The sequence below is a fragment of the Cygnus olor genome, chromosome 3 (assembly GCF_009769625.2).
Source record: "Cygnus olor isolate bCygOlo1 chromosome 3, bCygOlo1.pri.v2, whole genome shotgun sequence".
NCBI lineage: Eukaryota > Metazoa > Chordata > Aves > Anseriformes > Anatidae > Cygnus > Cygnus olor.
The window spans coordinates 18,780,441-18,801,870 of record NC_049171.1 but is presented as its reverse complement, the minus strand read 5'-3'; positions in this window follow the sequence as shown (position 1 = coordinate 18,801,870).

The following is a 21,430-nucleotide window of genomic DNA, read 5'->3' as shown; positions in this document are numbered from 1 at the left end:
CTGGCCCCAGTATTGAGCCCTGGGGGACACCACTAGTGACCGGCATCCAGCTGTATTTATCTCCTTTCACCATGGCTATTTGGGCCTGGCCACCCAGCCAGCTTTTAATCCAATGAAGTATATACCCTTCCAAGCCTTGAGCAGGCTGCTTATTCAGGAAATGCTGTGGGAAATGGTGTCAAAAGCCTTACTGAAGTCTAGGTAGACCACATCCACATTTCTCTCCTACTCCTCCACTGAACACGTCACCTTGTTGTAGGAGATTCCTCAAGCAGGACCTGCCTTTGATAAACCCATGCTAACTGGGCCTAATCTCCTGGTTGTTCTGTAACTGTTGTGTTATGGCACTTAATATAATCTTCATAAGCTTCCCTGGCACCGAGGTCAGACTGACAGGCCTGTAGTTTCCTGTATCCTCCTTCTGTCCCTGGGTGTCCATTTGTTATCTCCCAGTTGACTGGGACCTCCCCTGACAGCCCGGACTGCTGATAAATGATGGAGAGTGGCTTGGTGAGCACCTCCACCAGCTCCCTTGGTACCCTTGGGTGGAACCCACCTGGCCCCAGAGACTTGTGTACATCTAAGTGGAGTAGCAGGTTGCTAAACATTTTCTTGTGGATTATGAGGGCTGCATTCTGCTCCCTGTCCCTATCTACCAGTCCATGGAGCTGAGTACCCAGAGAACAGCTGGTCTTGCTGCTAAAGACTGAGGCAAAGAAGGCATTAAGTACCTCAGCCTTTTCCTCATCTCTTGTCACTATATTTCTCTCCACATCCAACAAAGCATGGAGACTCTCCTTAATCCTCCTTGTCTTATTTATGTATTTATAAAAACATTATTTTTTGTCTTTAACAGCAGCAGCCAGATTGAGCTCCAGCTGGGCTTTGGCCCTTCTAATTTTATCCCTGCACGGCCTCACAACATCTTTGTAGTCCTCCTGAGTGGCATGAACCCTCTTTTTTCTCCTGAGCTGTAGCCACAGCTCTCTGTTCAGCCAGGCCAATTTTCTGCACTCTCATCTTTCAGCATGGGGGGATGGCCTGCTTCTGTGCCTTTAGGATTTCTTTCTTGAAGAATGTCCAACCTTCCTGGATTAATTTGTGATCGCTGTGCCTGAGATGGCCTCCAACCTCCACATCAACCACAAGTCCTTCTCTGTTGACAAGCAATAGGTCCAGTGGGGCACTGTCCCTAGTTGTCTCACTCACCAGCTGTGTCAGGAAGTTATCTTCCACACACTCTAGAAACTTCCTAGACTGTTTCCTCTCTGCTGTGTTGTATTTCTAGCAGACATCTGGTAAGCTGAATTCTTCCAGAAGTACAAGGGTTAGCAATTGAGAGACTTCTCCTTGATGCTTGTAGAATATTTTATCTGCCTCTTCATCCTGGTTGGGCAGTCTATAGCAGACTCCCACCACGGCATCTGCTTCATTGGCCTTCCCTTTGATTCTTACCCACGAACACTCACCACCACCATCACCATCACCAGCTTCAGACAATCCAAACACTCCCTAACATACAGGGCTACCTCCCTGACTCTCCTTTCTAGCCTATCCCTTCTGAAGAGTTTGTAGCCATCCATTGTAGCACTATAGTCGTGCAAGCCATCCCAACATGTTTCTGTGAAGGCAAGTATGTCATAGTTTCCCTGCTGCACAATAGCTTCCAGCTCCTCCTGTCTGTTGCCCATGGTGCATGCATTGGTGTAGCTGGGCTCAGTTGGGCTAGTGAACCTGTCACCTTTTGGGGGAAGAAGCCCTAATTCCTGCATGATCATTCCCAGGCACTTTTGTGATTTCTGACCCTTCAATATCCCTTTCCTCCTTCAAATCTAGTTTAAAGCCTTATCAATGAGCCCTGCTAAATCCTGAGCAAGGATTTTTTTCCCCTTTTAGAGACAGGTGAACTCTATCTGTTGCCAGCAGGCCTGGTGTCATGTAAAACGGCCCATGATCAAATAACCCAAAGTTCTGTCGGTGACATCAGGCTCGGAGCAAAGTATTTCTTTTTAGGAGACACTTCATTGAGTACCTCTCATAGTCTCCTTTACATTGAGAGAGCCTTGTGAAACAGTGATTTCCAAAGTGTCAGCAATACTTGGGTTTCATTCTATAGATACTGTATGGTTGTACTTCTGATTCAGGTACGGATAGATCTGTAGAAAAATCTATCTGTACACAAGTATAAGATTTCCTTGTTTTCTTTCCCCCTTTTCATCACTGTACTTTTCTCCATATCACAAAGGATTCTTGCAGCATGTCTCAGTGTTGCCATGCTCCTGAAGTAAAAACAAAGAAACAAACAGACAAACAACATATGTGCTTGAAAAAAATGTCTTTAAAGAGCTCATGAGGATTTCACAAATAATGGCATATCTTATTAATACTGAGGAAAACCATATAGAACACGTAACAATAGATTGCCTTCCAAAAAGTGTTTATTGCAATAATGGTATGACATTAAATGCCAGAAGAATTATTCATGCTGAGAATATTTAAAGCATGACATGAATTTCCAAAGATTTCTCTGCCAATTTATGTAATGTTTTATTTGTCATAGTACAGGAATCTTTATGATGTCTGTTTATATATAAGGAATGACTAGATACATTTTGTGAATTCATATGAGGGAGAATTTTGATATATGTTATATACGGCTTCTATTACAAAAAAAAAAAAAGCATCATCTTATTTGTATGGTGCTTGAGGGGTCAGAAACATAAGGCTACATTTCATGTGTCTTTTAACTAGGCTGCTTACCAGCTGACATTATTGTTTGATAAATTACCTATATCCATCATTATCAAGCTCTGCCTTAAATTTGGAGGTCAGTGGCCCTTTGCATCATGATTCACAAGACCTGGCATCCCCTCATTACTTGTGGAAATTTCCCTTCTGTTTTGCTGCTGACCAAATCCATGCTTCCATTTTTGCTTGCGGTTCTGCTTTGCACTATTGTTTTTGCTGATCGATCTCCATCTCTCCTTGGTATGTCCCTGAAATATTTCAGCTTGCGCTCCTTGATGTTCTGGGAGTAGTAAATGGTTCTTTCTGCACTGCTGCAATATACAGTCATTTGTCTTCTTTCTTGCTCTTATGTCTTCAATGTATATCAGCCACACAGCATCTCAAAGGACTCTGATGACTTCACATTTGCTGCCTTGAGGATCCAGCTTTCACAGTTATACCTAACAATAGATCAAGTTGTCAGTGATTACACCAGCTTGACCTTTATGAGCAGATCTCCAACCTGCTCTTTTCTCTCAGAATACCTTTTAATTTAACATCTGCTGAATATGGCAAACTTATCCAGATGTCACCTTGTTCAGATATCGCTATCTTTATGCAAAATGAAGTCTGGATAATTCCTATATTTCTCCCTTTCTGTCATGTTTCTTTTTAATCTAAATAAAAAGATCTAATGTAATTCTTTCTTATCCTTTAGTGTTATTCTGTGCTTCAGTGAAAGAGTTGGGCCCACATTTTTTAATCAGCTTACTTCTGTGCCAGCATTATTGTAAACTCAGCTTGAATTTGAAATAGACTAAAATTTTGGACCTAAACTGAAAAATCTCCACTGTTAGACTTCTTTTTTTTTTAGGAACAGCTATACTTCTGAAGTCTGAAGCTTAACAGCAGATCAGAAAATTAGACCCATGATGCAGTTCTTCCTTATGTGAGAGTTTTCAAATTTTTTTTTGTTAAATTACATATATTTGCAAACAGAAGCAAAAATATTTTTATATACTTACATATTTTAATATATTATTATTATTTGTGAACAAATATGTATATTTTGGCTTCAAATATGTATATTTTGGCATATATGTATATTTTGGCTTCTGTGAAAAAATATACAAATATATATTTGTATATTGTATGTATATATGTATGTATATTGTATATATGTATATATATGTGTATATATTGTATGTATATTGTATGTATGTATATATTGTATATGTATGTATGTACACATACGTACATATATATATATATATATACACAAATATATATGTATATTTGTTCACAGAAGCCAAAACTGTCCTGGGCTGCATTAGCAGGAGCACAGACAATATATTGGGGCAAGTGATGATCCCCCTCTGTACAGCATTTGTTAGACCATATCTAGACTACTCATCCCATTTCAGGCCTCCAGATAAACTGGAGTGAGCTTAGTGAAGGTTTGGTGAAGATGGTCAGGAGGGCTGGAGCATTTTCCCTGTAAGAAGGGGCTGAGGGAACTGGGCTTATTCTGCCTGGAGTGGAGATGTCTTCAGAGGAGCCTAAAGGCAGCCCCCAGTACCTAAGGGAAGGTGACTGAGCAGACAAAGGCAGGATGTCTCTGGTGGGAGACAAGAGCCATCAGGCATAAACTGAAACAAGAATATTTCAGACTGGAAAGGAGAAACTCTCACCACAAGGAAAGTAGTGCAGGTTGCCAAAAGAGGTTGTACAGTTTCCATCCCTGGAGATTTTCCGTGATGAACTTGGATAAATCTTTGAGCAATCTGGTCTGATTTCACAGCTAACTTTGCTTTGAGTATGTGGCTAGACTAGAGACCTTCTGAGTTTCCTTCCAAACAGCAATTTAAATCCTGTGATTCAGTGATTCTTCTAATATGAAAAAAAAAAACCAAAACAAACAACAAAAAAAAACCACAAAAACAAACAAACAAACAAACCACCAACTATCATAGATTCACTTTCTCATACTGAAGCAGACTATTGAAAGGAAGCAATTTCAGAGACTTACTAAAAACTATGTGAACAGAACTCTGATGTACCTGTAAGCTGCCTGGAAACATTCACATTGTATCAGTGCATCTAGCTGTAATTTGTAGATCACTGCTTAAGATATGTAAGGTATTACATGTTGTGATCTCTCTCTTCACTTTCAGCATCTGTCCCCTAAGGGTTACTGTATCTCTGCGACTGCTTTTTCTATTAACATACACTTTTGATAACTCTTTACTTTTATCTGAAGTGCAAGATTTAAAGATCAGACTCACACATCCATAAATCAGAATTTCAAATTACTTGAAAAGGCTCACCTTTGGGTTTTTTATACTGTTTTCATGTTTTCTAAGAAATATTTCAAAATATTTTTTAAGAAGTTACTGAAACAGTGATTAAATTAAAACTTTAAATCTGTATAACAATTTGCTTGTATTGCTTGTATTGTTTGTATGATCTTTCTTTGTTTAGTTCTTAAAACTTACTGTCTCATTCAACATTCTCTTTCAGACTTTCCTTCTGCTTTAACCCTCACTGCACAACCTGACTGCTTGAAGAAGATGGTCACAACCCCTTTATTTGCCTAGACTCAACAAGCCCAGCTCTTTTAGTCTTTCATGTATGATAGGCATTTCATTCTTTGTTTGATCTCTTTATCACTTTTATTTGTGTGAGTGTTTCTTCAATATTTATGATCAAATGAGTAGAATAACACATCAAAATGCAGAATAACACTTGCTAGATTATTTTTTTAACCATGCCTTGTAAAATTCCATTAATGTTTTCATACTATGTCTAGAAATACTGTGCATGATGCATCATAGCACCTTTTTTATTATTATTATTATTTTTTTTTTATGGGTGCTTTCAGGGATTAATTCATGCACTCAGGTCTGTTCTCCCTTCTGCTGTTGCACTGACTGAATTCCCTGCTTAATGCAGAAGTTTTCTCTCTCGTCCCTAAATGCACACAAGAGTGTTCCTCACATTTTTATTATATTAGTTCTCAACATCAGATTTCTCTCTGGGTTATACCTAACTGCCTTCTCTAATTACTTTGTAGGTTATCAACATATTTCATGAGTACATTTTCCTTTTTCTGCAAAGATAAATACTAATAAAATTAAGTATGCTAACTCCTAGACATAGTCTTTTAAGACTTCCATCGATAACTGTTCCATTTCAGTTCTCATAAATAGTGTCCCTGTATCCTACCCTTAACTCACTCTACATTTCTTTCACAGAAGTCCCTTTATCCTACTCTTCTAATCAGTTTGTGTTTCTTGCACTCTTCTATTTAACTAGTGATTTTCAGGTCTTGTATTACATGTTTTATGAACATCCAGACACGTGAGATCTACCTTTTTGTCAACTAAATATAAATTATATTCTCCAAGGAAGGTGTATTCTGTACACCTACTGAAAGATAATTATTTTGCCTTTTTTTTTTTTTTTTTTAGTCAGCTCCTTTAGAATTTTTAGTGTTGATTACCCTCATGTATGAACACAGAATATCTAACTTTAGTAGCTGATCTGGACAGTGTTTAAGTATGGTAGGGCACATGCTCTAATACGTGACAACCAACATGTGAAAACTTTGGATGGACTCTGTAGATTTTTGCCTTAATCATATTGATATGTTTTATCTTGGCCATAGTAGACTCCTAGAAAATGTCCAGCTTCAGTTCTTATTAGCTTCAATTTCTGATCTAGAAAAGTGCAAAGGGCTTGATTGTTCATGGCCCTTCATTGCTGAGCATCAGAAAAAAGCAAATGAGAAAAAAGGAATGACTGCAATTCCTACACTTTATGGACAAAAATGTTCTTTTCCACATTTCACCTAGTCATAAAGGTGGTGGACAACAGTATTGTGGTAGAAGATGAGGTACTCCTTTTTGCTGGGACTTGGAACTTTCTAAAGCCCTCGTGAAGTCACTGTCCTTGTTAGTCCCATGTTGGCCTATGAACAGGATTCAGAACTTAAGCTGGGCCTGGTCCAATCAATGTTAAATGCATGTCATCTTCTGGCAATGAATTTATCAAATGCCAAATTACTATTTAAGATGTATTTTAATGTGGGAAAACCTGTCCCAACCCCCACAAACAGAATTAGCATATTAAAGGTCTTAGCAAAATCTCCTTGAATCATGTAGTAAGAAACATGCAGAAAAACAGATCTAACACAGAGGAAATTAAGGAGTTAACAGATGCCACATTCCTTCTAAGAGCAACTCTGTGCTACTTACTGTTTGCACTCAGTGTCTGCTTAACACTTAACTCATCATTCATCTCCCTGACTCACTTTTTTCAGCTATTTACTTTGATACAGCAATAATGGAGCCCTTTGTGGTATTGATGTGCACTCACCCATACACACCAAATTAACAGAGGATCTTTCTTCTTCAGAGTTAGCTTCAATTAGCCCACTTAAAGTCCTGGAATGAGTCTCCTGCCTGACCTTCAGGCCAGGTTGTTTCTAGAAAATGATTTAACTAGATTGGACAGTAGACAGAGATGGCAGGGTCTTGTTTACTGCCCAGCTGATAGACCATGCCTATTAAAAAAATAAATAAATAAATAAAAATCCAGTGCTAATTGGTGACTCAGAGCCCAATCATAGTACCAGCAATTATACACTACATGTTGAGGCCATTATTTATTTTTTCTTTTCTTTTCTTTCCTTTTTTCTTTTCTTTTTTTTTCTCTTTTCTTTTCTTTTCTTTTCTTTTCTTTTCTTTTCTTTTCTTTTCTTTTCTTTTCTTTTCTTTTCTTTTCTTTTCTTTTCTTTTCTTTTTTCTTTTCTTTTCTTTTCATTTCTTTTCTTTTCTTTTCTTTTCTTTTCTTTTCTTTTCTTTTCTTTTCTTTTCTTTTCTTTTCTTTTCTTTTCTTTTCTTTTCTTTTCTTTTCTTTTCTTTTCTTTTCTTTTCTTTTCTTTTCCTTTCCTTTCTTTTCTCTTTTCTTTTCTTTTCTTTTCTTTTCTTTTCTTTTCTTTTCTTTTCTTTTCTTTTCTTTTCTTTTCTTTTCTTTTCTTTTCTTTTCTTTTCTTTTCTTTTCTTTTCTACGAACTATATAGTTAATGAACTATAGTTTGGTGTACTTTCATATGTAACTGATAGTATAATTTGAAAGCTAACCAAGGAAAAAATATTATCGTTAGCCAAATTATTTTCAGAAAGATTAATTAAAATCTGTTCAGTCAGTTGAAAAGGAAGCTAGCACAGGAAAATAATTAGCTACTATTTGGATTTTTGTATAAAATGTGGTGCAGTATATTTGTACAAAATAAAAGATAGTATCAATGCCAGTGTTTGTACAGACACTTTTATGACTCAACACCTATTCATAGTGGGAGGTTACACTCCTGTTTGGCATGTAGTCAGTAATGAGATAAATATATGAAAAGACTGAATTCACAAACATAATTAAGACAAGATAATGTACAGATGTGTGTATATAATTCTGTCCTCTGTCTTTAGTTATTTTACCACAGGTTAGCAGAACACAAGCACAGAACTTGGCATTCATGGTCAGAGCGAAAATGTCTGAACTCTTCTAGCACTCAATAGTTACTGCATCAGAGAAGATGTTTTCACCAAACGCATTGGCACTTTTTTGATTTGTGACTGTACATTAGGTGCATACACCTGAAAAATCTCAGTGAAAATCTCTCTCCTATATTTACCAAGCTTGCTGTTTCCCTTGCAGAAATAAGTGTTGGTAACATTCATCCTACATCTTACACATTCAATATGGATGCCTAAGACATGTATCTCTCTTGACTGATGACAGGTGAAGGCAAATGGATTTCTTAGTCTAATTTCTTCAAGTTAGATGAGGTGAAATTCACATTTCAAAATACTGTCTGCCATTTTACTCTTTTCTGGGAATTGAACTGTGGTCCTCCACAGTGACATAAATGATTTTAGACTGAAAAACCTGAAAACGAAATTCATATCATTTGTGTTTGAGCAAGGAAATAGATGTATAAAACATAATATTGACAGCAGGTTGCATATGGATGGAAAATGTAAACAATAAGATGAGGATGTATGAAATGTAGAAATTACATAACTGTAGTGGATAAATTAATTAAATCAACCCCATCAATATCCACAACCTTTTGCTTCTACCACCTGTAACAAGGAGTTAATTTAAGGCTTTCCTGCTTTGGGAATTGTACTCTGCTCAAATAGAATTGTACATAGTGCTGTTGCTGCCCTTCAGAGATAAGTGTAGGAAGAAACCTCAGCTAATTCTTTACTTTACAAGAGTGTCGTTGCCTAGTTAATACAATCAATCTCAGGAATGGAGACGTAGTGTCATCTGCATTTATGCCTACTTGGGCATGCACAGGGAGAAAATTCTGATTTCTGCCACATGCTGTGTGGCTCCCCAGAGAAGAAGCAGTGAGCAGAGCTTGCTGTAGGCAGTGTTTAGCAGCAGTACGAAAACTATAATTTCAAGTTTTATTGAGCTAGGCTATTCTGCTTTACAGAACAGCTTTGCCTTTGCCCCAAGGAAAGATCAACTCTGTATAAACCACTCTCAGCCGTTACTGGCTGAGACAACATACATAGACAATCTACTCTAGAACTTTGCCATCCTCACTTGCAGAGTTGTTCCTAAGGCAAGATTCAGTTTGAGTTTCAGATATAAATTTAGGTATACACAAAGGAGACATCTGCATCTGAGCTGAGCTCCTGTTATACTCAGTGAAAATCTAGTCAAAAGAGACAGTGGAGTCCAGGAATTTATTCAAGCAACCAAGTGCAAGTATTAGATTTTGTCTAAGCTGAACAGTTCTCTAATCTCCACTGAATAACTGAATATGATGAACACTTAAATGCAAGCGTGTGAAGCTGAAGCGGATTCTCATCCTTCCACATCTCACATAAGTCTTCTGAAAATTTCCAAACTACATGTTCTATTCAAAGGGAAATGAATTCCCCCATGTGAAATAATTTACTTTTGATACTTGTAACATATTTGAAGACTGTTTTCACTTTTACCTTTAGTTCATTTTTTTTTCTGATGTAAATAACCTCAGTTTGTTTATCATTTCCCCATAGTCCATATTTTCTAAAAGTCTGATTGTTCTCAGTCTCTCTAGTATCTTCACACCCTCCTTAAAAAACGCATACACTAAAGCAGATAAAGTATTTCAGCTGAAACTCAACTGTGGAAGAGTCTTAAATGGCTGACATTCATCTTTATTCATCCTATTATGGCAAAGAAAAACCTTTGAAATGAGTTCTATGAATATTTAATTGTTCCCCATGGAATGGTTCAGGTTGTAAGGGACTTTAAAGATATTCTAGTAAGACAAATAGAGGTATCTTACTTATTGACACACATTTCAATATGTGCTATAGTCTCCTCATTTTATTACTTTCCTGCAAGATTGGTGACTCGAGTTGCAAGCCTTTGATTATGACCAGAAATTGGAACTAGATCTCCAAAGCTATTGTATAGAAAGAGAAAAAGCTTATTTTCTTCTGAGAGAGAAAAGATTAACCCTTCCTCCCATTGTTTGAGATGAGTATCTTGAGCAGAGGAACAAATTGTCATTCAGCTTAATAAAATACTTAGTCTGAACAGAGAGGTGAAATTGAAGATGTTCTCACACTTGATCATTTCCTATTGTCTTAGACATCTCCCTACACAGTCTGGGTGATGTGAATTTTTGGTATTTGGTAGTCAAGTGGAAAATCAGTTAAGAAACAGTAAGCCTGCTGGCATGCTGATGAAGTTTTTCTGTTGCTGTTTTTTTTTTTTTTTTTCAAGTTAGACTTCTTTAACATCTGATTTAAGCAGATGATACACCATATCTTGGATTTGCTGACCAGGCTCTTCTCAGAGTATCTCCAACTAATCCTTACGGTCATATCACTGGTTTCTGTCTACCTAGAAATAATAGAAATACCTATTTGGTGTCACAGGTTTGTTCTGTTTGGCACCTAATGATACTTTTGCAAGAGCTGAGAAAAATATGAGGCTATCCATAAAGTCAACATTAAAATAGGAAATACATGGTAGACAAAATTCAGGCTGACAGCACTGCCCTATATATCAGCCCTACTATATTATATGAAGTAAGGGGTTTTCTCTCAGCTAACATTGTATGTTCTATAAAACTATGAAATACACAGACAGAAGGTTTACTTTGAAATGTGAATACCTTTATCTTAGGGAAAGTTTCATAATACCTTTGAAAGTATTTCATGGTTATAATGGAATTGAGAATGTATTTAAACTAACCAATGACAATCCATTTAGAAATTAAAATGCAGCTTCAACAAATGGAATGCTACAGTGCTAACACGATTAGAAAGTGTGAACTAATTTTCATATGCAGAAACATGGGGAAAATAATTTCTAATACATAAAATACTTGTATTTATAGAAGGATGTATTTATAGAAAAACGAGGAATGGTATGTGTGTTTGTGAATATATATCTAATCTCTTACAGCCCAGATTCTGCAGTCTTCCTAGCACCCTTTTGATCCTGCATATGAAGAGGTTTTCTTCATATTCATTATTGAAAAGACATGTATATACATATAAATGTCTATGTATACATAACAGATAAAAAGCAACTCATCTACATCCCATTTTCAATATTGTGGTCAACATCCATTTGATTTCTATGTTTTTGTAGTTACTTTTGTGATTTAAACAACAGACTCGTTAACAAGCAAATAATCAGCACAGAACTTCTGTTTTTCTCTCAAGTTGCCTGATGGGGCAGAAACTCAAACTGTGTAAAGGGGGCTTTGCTGATTATTCTAAAAAATGATGGCAGAAGTGGATCTTGAAAGGTTGTATTTGAAAGGTGGATGCTGCTGACACAAATGTCAGGGTCAACAGAGCTCACAGTGGGAGAAACCTGCCATGTTTTTTTCTGTGGAACCTGAGTAGCAGTAGGGCACTAATACCATAAGCATGTGGTATCTAGAGGGAAGAAACTAACGGGGCTGGATGGAATTTTTAAAGATCCATCTGGTACTATTGTTTGTGATACTTGGGCTATTGAACAACCGCCATCTTATTGTTCATGCCGACGGGGCTTTCCTGAAAGGAAATCATACTAAGAAAAATTATTAACATGTGTTGAAAATAGCTTGTTGACATAAAAACTAGATTTCTGTTGAATGCTTCAGCTGCATGTACAGTAACATTAAGCTTCTCTTAAACAGAAAATGAAAAACATTCCCTTTGGCTTTAATAGGTTAGACTACTAAAGTTTGCTTATGCTCAGAATAACATTTCTAGTCTGTAAACTGTTAGGAATATTTTTTTCCTGAGATCTGTTTTTATTGTTTTAAAACATTGAAGGCTGTATTTGCTGATATCATATTTATCATAAAAATAAATAAATAAATCTATTTCTGTCTTTCTTTTTCCTTGAAATTTCCTTTTTTTTTTTTTTTATTTTTTTTCCTCAAAGTTTGTAATTCAGGTATCATATCTGAGACAGCATAAAGTTTCTTAATCATTTAATATGATAGTTCATCAAGTTGATAATATCTGTGTCTTCATGTAATCATATACACTCCCAACAGAGTGAAAGGAAGATCTCTACATGTAGCTGAAAATAGAAATGAGTACACAAGGCCACAAGATTGTCATATAAACAAGGTTAAGTAATTTACAAAGTATTTGTCTTTGATCTTCCTGATTTTAAGAACCAGTACAAGAACTGTCAGTTCTTATACCCTAAGTTTGTAAAGAGTACGTAGCTACTGCTGCTTAACACTTTCTTGGTTTTGTCTTTGTCCTGTCAGAATGACTTCTCTGTAGGTCTCTCTGGATGCACCTAGCCTTCATAGCATGTCACTCAGCTCCTGATTCTTGGTCGTCCAGATCAGGTATGATCCTGGGGTTCACCATGCTATCTTTCCAGTGATTAATATCAGTAGAATTCAGTGCACAAAGCAATGAAAAGTACATGAGTGCTGCTGTATCTTTGAGATTTTGTCCTGTTACAATTTGGGATGAAGTTCCAGTATGTACACTGGGATCCAGGAGATGAGTCTTTGAATTTAACTACTTTAAATGTAACTTTTCTGACATGTGCAATTCTACTGTCACTTTTATAATTAAAAAAAAAACTTTTGTGGTTAATATTTGATTAGCTTTTAAACTCTCCCACCCTCACCTAGAGATGTTTTATTATTTGTGCAAGGTAAAAATTTCTCAGCCCTTGTGACTGAAGACCTTTTCTTAGTTATTTAACAGCATCTGTTTCATCAGTATTGCTGTATTTCCAACAGAAATTTATTTTCTCTGCTAACATTGAGCAAGATTGTACATATTTCTTGAGTTATGGGAAAAAGAAAACTAAACACACTTAAAAGAGATCCTAAAAACAACTAGGAACAAAGCTTTTAATATGGAAATGGAATGTATTCAATGAATTAGAAAATTAAAAGGAGCTTATGCTTCAAACATCACCAGAAGCATAATATGGATCTAATCCAGTAAATATTTGTGCACACACGTAACTTTTCTCTTGTGAATAAGATTAATAACATATCTAATCAGGATTTTTAATACAGGAATCTATGGGAAAGAACTCTTAGAGACAAGAAAGACATAGCTGAATGTAATGTTTTCTGAGAGATTATGTCCTTTTTATTCTTTATATTTATGCTCACCTAACAAGGTATGCTGTGGAGAATATATTTTCTTGAAAGTTTACTGGAAGACTGTCTGTTCCTATGCAGATGTATCAATAATATGTCTTCTTTATCCATTCAATTTTTTGATTTTACTTTTCTGTCTTACCTCAGAAATCTTCTCAATCAAATTCTGTGCAAAATACATGTATAACTTAATTACATGCATATTTTTCACTACATTTGATAACTATACAAAAAGCAAGCACCTTATTTAGAGTATTTACAGAACAAAATACATTAGAAATTATGGTGTTACAGTTCAAAAGCTTATATTTGCATTTTCTATTTCTTAAATCAGATCAAAATCAAATACCCTTCTGGAAGATGGTGTTATTTTGCAAGGTGTTATGTTCAATTCAAGAATCACTGAACACAATTCAGTCTTTGTGGTATGTAAGAGGGTCAGACTAGATGACTGAATGGTGCATTAAGTTCTAAAAATCTACATCTATTTATTTATTCATTTATTTATTCATCAAATATCTGTATTTTTGTTTTAGTTGGTCAAGGCTGATAAGCTGAGTCACAGCATTTGTTGTTCCTATCTGCATAAGGTATCTCAGCACATTCCAAAAAGAATAATTTTTTTGTAAAGAGTACCATAGAGTGCGTAGGATGATCTATTTTTTCAGCTATCTGTATATCATCCAATTAGCTAAAAGTGCATCTAGGATGATTTGTTTCAAAGGTTATTTCAGCTAATGTTTCAAAGGCATTTCAGCTCAGAGACCGCATCTGAAGTTTTATCTTTAAAGTTTCTACTAATGCATGGAAGTAATCCATAATAAGTAATTGCAGTAAAAAAAAAAAAAAATGCAGTCTATTCCAATTAGAAAAAAAAAAAGTATAAATATGACCACTACAAATATGTGGTATTCCTTTTTGTCAAGATATTTTCTCACATACACATGAAGGCTGCGTTCTTGTGCAATGTAGCATGCTTTGTATAGAACTCACAATCCTAAATATGGGGCCAAGAATAATAAGAACAAAATCTCAGAACAAACAAACAAACAAAACACACAAAAATCATATTTCCAATATCAAACCCTTAAAATTGCAATTCAATATCCAAGTCAGCTAATAGAACTCACAGATTGTGCCAGCTGCACATCCACTGTATACATGCAACGTTTACTTGCATTGTATGAATTGCTTCATTATCTTTAGACATTTCCAAACATGTCAGTTTGCTGAAGAGCCAGTCACAGAGGACTTTCTTGATGGGATGTATAGTTTAACTGGGTAGAACTTGGAATCAATTGTTGCCAAAGAGTCATGGAACACAAATAGCTGATGCTAATGACTTCACTTTTGCAGAGGAGGGATCATTTGAGACTGTGACCTGATATGCTTGTGTCACCCTCCCTCTCTCTTTTATGAATGTGATACTCTACAGACCTGTTTTTGTGTGGAGGAAACTGTCTATATTTGGAGAATATAAGGGATAGGCACTGAAATGAGGGATGGGCAGAGAAGAGGATGAAAAATATGCACCAAATCTGGAAGATGTCCATCATGCAAACTATGTAAGGGAACTAGTATATTTTCCTCTGCTTACTAATCCACTCTTCTCTGGTATTGATCCTTAGCTTGTGAGAGTTAGATATTTATTTCCATTGACTAGATCGGAGCAATGCTAACCTACTACAGAATGTGGCTGATATGTGTGATTCTCAGTGTAAGTAAGAAAGTGGTATGAGATGCTCTTCCCCTTGTATTGGTTTTACATGGCAAGGTTTGAGGGAGGGGGCGGGGGGGAAACCCCATGCTGGAGCAGGGTCAGAGAGTGACCATGAACGAGCAGCAGAGATGAAGCTGGTCTATGTCCCTAAGTACCACGTCCACCCTTTCCTTAAACACTCCCAGGGACGGTGACTCCACCACCTCCCTGGGGAACCTGTTCCAATGCCTGACTACTCTTCCTGAGAAGAAATTTCTCCTAATTTCCAACCTGAACCTCCCCCAAAATCTATGACATCTCCTTCAAGCTGAAAGATGTCAAAGAAAAAAAAACAACAACAAAAAAAAACAACAAGTCAGGAAATTTTAGATCGTAGGCTTTCTGTAAGGGTTTCATTATTCTCCCTGTATGTTTACATTATGAAATAGTTTTTAATTATGCAATAGACATTTTATTTTTTTTTCTTCTGTAAGAATTCAGCCTTAGTCAATTCTCATGAGAAAAACAAACAAAGCAAACAAAAAACCCCCCAGCAAATTACCTTGTGATTCCATTACTGGTTTATTAGCTACCAATAATAATCTTTTGATACAATATTAAATCATAGAATTGTAGGAAAATAATAGCCATTTCTTTTCTTGCAGTGTACATGAATAGATACAAATATACATAATCTGTACATACGTGCAGAATTCTGCAGCATAAATAACACACTGCAGAGCTCTGTTAGGAGAAAATGGTGGAAGTTACAAAGTCAAATATGCAGAAATTATACAGAAACAGATACAAGTTTCATTTATTTGAGATGTTTTGGGGAAAAACAATTTAACCACAAAATTTTAAGCAAATTAAATCAAGGTCTTCTAACTAGTTGTATCGAATGAAAAGTTGAACAGCTCCTCTCTTGCTTTGCTACTGATTCACAAAACCATCTTCCACTGGAGAGTATAATATAGATAAAATTAGAACATTTCACAATTTTACTTTGATTCAAAACAGTTGAGAAGAAAAGTCAAGAAAATACCTCCCGGTAATAATAAAATGTCTTCTTACATTTTTGAACAAAATGCTAATGCTTCTTTGAAGAACGGCTTCCTGGTTATTTATTTATTTATTTATTTATTTTTAATGCTGTGTTATGTATTAACATATATATTTAAAAGATTAAATTGTTGTTTTTTTTTTTTTCCCATTTCTTCATGTGATTTTTTTTTTTCATTATTTCATATAGAGTTAATTTCCAAACATAACTGTGGAACTTTAAAGTTTCATTTAGTTTTAGAACAAAGGCACCATTTGTGGCATGATTTACAATTTGCTGTGAACCTTGCATATTTGCTTATTTAGTCTAAATGTAAACGGTGGTATTAATTACTTAAAAACATACATTGTTAGGTGTTAAAATTACAGTGTTGTGACACCACATGTAGATCTATAGATTTCAATAAAGTTTATTCATATTTGCAAAAGCCTACATGAAAGCTTTTTTTTTTTTCCTTTTTTTTTTTTTTTTCTCCAGACTGCTGAAAATCTTTAGAAACTGAAAAGAAATTTAATGATGGTTGATTTTGGTAAATTCTGTAAGAGAATGGTTTTGCAAAGCAGATTTCTGTAATGGAAGACAAAGGAAATATAATGCAGGAAAATGTGTATGATGATTGCTGTTACAGGAGGAATCAGCAAATAAGAGAACTAGTGCATCCTGTTGATAACGAAAAGAGCAGTTCTTCAGAAATGTCATATTGAGATCAAATTAGCATTTTTGTATGCTTAATGGACTATAAATAATTGCATATGGTTATCTTTGCTTCTCTTTGTACCTCAGTGCGGTAGCAGTGCCATCTAATGTTCTAATTAATCTGCAATATCTTCCAAGTCAGACTTTCAATGGCAACAAAAAGTGCTTCTAAGAATGATGAAATTGGCCCTACTCCAGCTGATAGTGCGGCTGCTACTCAGATCATCTCTTGGCTTTTATGGCAACATGATCAAGTTAAGAAAATCTGGACAAGATATTTAGAGTCAATCAAATGCTCTATTTTACTTTAAAATGCTGAACAGGTGCAAGTGGGATACATCTAAAGTGGTCATTAGGCAAAACTTGCTTTGAGGAAGGTGGAGCCAACATCTGTGCTTATTTTCACAGATACAAAAGAGCAGGCCTCCCAAGGAAATGTGAGTAGGATCCAAATGGATGAAGCAGCAGGTCTGAATAAAGCATTCTGATTTAAGACTTTCACTACTTATAGTAATTAGCATTTGAAAAAAAGCATGATCAATCTTTTCTCTTGGGGTAGAGAAGGAGGAGTCTGATTTAATTAAGAAAGACATTAACTTCAAGCACCTACCTAGTCAGATATTAACTATATTCAGAACAAACAAATTATAATCATTTTATACTGATTTCAATGTTTCCTTCTATAGTTGCACAGATTTGTTAGAGTGTTTTTTGTTTTTGCTAAAAACTCTTAGTTTAACCTTCAGATATTCTTCTTTTTAATGACAGGACCCTCCTTCAATAGATCTTTATGACATTTTATATTTTATATCCTAGAAAATGAAAAAGGATTTTGTGTAACAGTGAAGTAGAGACAGGTTCTTAAATCGTGATGTGACATCTTATGCTATCAGGGAGACATCTGAAGATATCTGAATGTTGCATTTTTGATTCTCTTGTTGACTGTAAGAAAATTTCTTTTTCCATAATATATTCATATTGTCTTGCAATCTTCCTCATTTTGCAGTTTGAATGAGATACCTCTACTCTATTTATAGGTCAAATTTTCTTCAAATATTTATTTATTAAGGTGATGTTTTTGGTATACTGTTAACATGTGGCTTCATATTTCTTCCTGCCAAGTCCTGGTACTGCTGTGAAAGGTGTAGCCATGGGATCACAGAGGATAACCAGCTGTGAATGTTGATGTTGATGGCAGAGAATCTGTTGAGGGTTATGTCTGCTCCGGTTTTACTAGTTGGTTCCCATGCAGTGTACAAACACAGGCAATTATTTCTAGCTGATATTGGTAGTTGTCACATGTTGTTACATGGTCGTGCAGAAACAGTCATCAAAAAGTCTCTGTCTCTGGTAGGCCAGGAGAATGCATTGGTTTACTTTGAACTCGACTAAGATAGCACTTATCCTTTTGGTATTCAAGAGGCTATGTACATTGTACAACTGGCAACCTAGACTTGAAAAAGGTATCTCACTTTATCAAATGGTCCATTCACATTGCCAAAAATTTACTTGAACTGTATTTGTTACTAGAAGGGTTTCTATTACATTTAACGTAGTGTTCTATTTTTTGATTGTACTTTTTAGTTTGGTTATTTAAACTGGAAGTGAGTAAAAACTCTATTTCCAAGCATCTCCATATTAATAACAGGAGAAAATCTTGATGTCATTAAGCTAACCCTTTGTGCAAATTTTAAACTCTAGACACGTACAGAAACTCTACCCTTTTAGATTAAATGTATCCTCATTCTTCTTTCTAATTTTAATAAAAGAGATGGCTTTAGACAATTCAGACCTGTCTCTAGGAAAGATCCATATTGCCACTGGAATAAGTGTGAGAGAAACTTGAGCAGAAATTTTCCTATTAGAAGATGTAAGCCTGCAAAATGTTCTCACAAATAGAAAGCATAGCCCAGATATGGTATTTAGGATATGCTACAGAACTCATCCACTCATATTTTGGGTAATAAAAATATAATGAAGGATGTCATTTCTGAATCAGTATTCACTATTGTGTTTTCTTTTTACAATCTAAAGATACCAAACAAGATACTTTCCATCATGCAGGCACATGAATTAAATATCCTAAAAAAGTGTATAAGGTAAGAGAAGGAATTTTGTTGTTGTTTTTCCCACATTACTAGAAAAGAACAGAGGGAGAGATTTGCAAGGCAAGCTTCATGTCACATTGAACTTGCCTATGCTTTACAAGCTATATTGACTTATATGTCAAGAGAAATCATTTCCTATTCAAAGATATATGTGACCTTTTGTGCTTCATTGCTGGCAGAATGCAGTGAATACAAGAATAAAAAACACACTCTGTTTTTCTTTTTTTTCTCTTGAACTATGTTTCTGACAAAGTGCAGCTCAGTAATCCACTTCTGAGTCTGAAACATCATCACTTAATCTCCCCTATGTGTTAATTTATTTATTTCTTCAGGCGTTTTCTTTGAAATCATAAAAAATTCACGCTTACAGCTGAACAAACTGACATTAACCCCAGGTAGGGAACATGTGATGCAATACTGCATTTTAAGCTATTGGCCAAGTATTTAACTGAAGCTACAGACGTTTAACAACAGTGAAAATCATACATAACACCAACTAGAAGTTTACTTTCCTACTTCTCAGTTCTCAGGGCATAGGTTTGACTCCTGTTTTTGGAGCAATGGATTGAGATTTTGTTTACTGATTAAAATCCACTACCACAGTTGTTACTGAAGTATAAATTTACCTTCTTAGCTCTGTGGTTTCTTCCCCAAATAATCTCTTTCTAAATCTTTCCTTACTGGAGGATCTTCTCCTCACCTCTTGTCAGATGGAAGGGTAGATTGATAACAGACTTTTTTATTAGGATGAGTCCTGGTGTGCATATATAAGTTGCTGAAGTAGGTTGACAGAAACATCATGAAGTTCAGCAAAGAGAAGTGGAAAGTCCTGCACCTGGGGAGGTAAAACTCCAGACACCAGTCTGTGCTGGGGGAAAACCACCTGAAAAGCAGTTCTTCAGAAAAGGATCTGGAGGCCCTGGTGGATACCAAGATGAACACAAGTCAGCAACATGCTGTGGTAGTTTTACTCTGCTGGGCAGCTGAACTCCACCACGTTCTCTCACTCCCCCCTCCTCAAAGAAAAAGGGTGAGAAAATACAATGGGAAAGGGCTCAATGGTTCAAATAAAGATGAGGAAAACAGTCACCAATTATCATCACAGGCAAAACAGACTCAGCATAGGGAGATTAATATAATGTACTGCCTATCACTAGTAGGCTAGAACAGTGAGGAGCTAAATGCAAACTAGAAACACCTTCCCCCCAATCCACCCTCTTCTACCTCCTTCCCCCTGAAGCAGCCCAGGGGAATGGGGGCTACCGTCAGTCCCTGACGCTTTGTCTCCACCGCTCCTTCACCGTCACTCTCTGCCCCTGCTCCACGTGGGGTCCCTCCCACAGGATGCCATCCTTCCCAAACTGAGCCTGCGGTGGCTGCCCACAGGCAGCAGCTCTTCAAGAACTGCCCCAACATGGGTCTGTACCATGGGGTCCATCACTCAAGAACAAACTGCTCCAGCACGGGTTCCCCATGGGCAGCAGCTCCCCCCAGCCCCCCTGCTCCTCCGTGGGCTCCTCTCCACAGGCTGCAGCTCTGGGCCAGGGCCTGCTCCTGGGGGGGCTCTTCATGGGCCGCAGCCTCCTTCAGGCCACATCCACCTGCTGGGCTGTGGGCTCCTCCTCCTCCGGTTGGAGCCGGCTGGAGCCAGCTGTGATCTGACATGGGGCAGCTGCTGGGCTCTGCGCACAGAGGCCACCCCTGCGGCCCCCCCCTGCTACTAAACCCTTGCCACATAAACCTGATACACATGCCCTTGCTGTAAAGAAGGCTAATGATATTCTGGGCTGCATTAGGCAAAGTATTGCCAGCAGGTCAAGTTGATCCTTCCCCTCCATTCAGCACTGGTGAGGCCACACCTGGAGTACTGAGTCCAGTTCTAGGCTCCCCGGTGCAAAAGAGACATGGGTATAGTGGAGGAAGTGCAACAAAAGGCAATTTAGTGGACTAAGGGGATGGAGCATCTTTCCTGAGTGAGTCTTAGATAACTGGGACTATTTAACCTACAGAAGAGAAGGCTCAGGGGGAATCTCATCAATGTCTATAAATCCTCGTTTGTCTTGTACAAAGGGGATGAAGCCAGGCTTTTTCAATGGTACACAGTGACAGGTCCCTTCCATCCTCCACCATTATGTGATTTCTGTGAATCTGTGATAGAGGTCTCATACTCTAATTTGGCAGAAAATATAGGTGATTGCTTCTTCACACATTTGTCAGTGCAAGCTTAGGACCTCAGTACAAATTCCACCATTAAATAATCAGATTTGAATATGTTAGCTTTAAGGTTAGTTGTAAGAATATACCCCCCCCCCCCCCCAACTATTAATTACTTGTTAATTACTTGTAAATAGGATTTTTCACTGAAACTGGAAATGCACCAGTTTAAAGTTAAGAGAAATTAGTATATACTAGGTCCCCTGGATGTGTATTTATGTGGTGTAATCTAAGATGGATGTTTAAAATGAAACTGGTGTGCCACT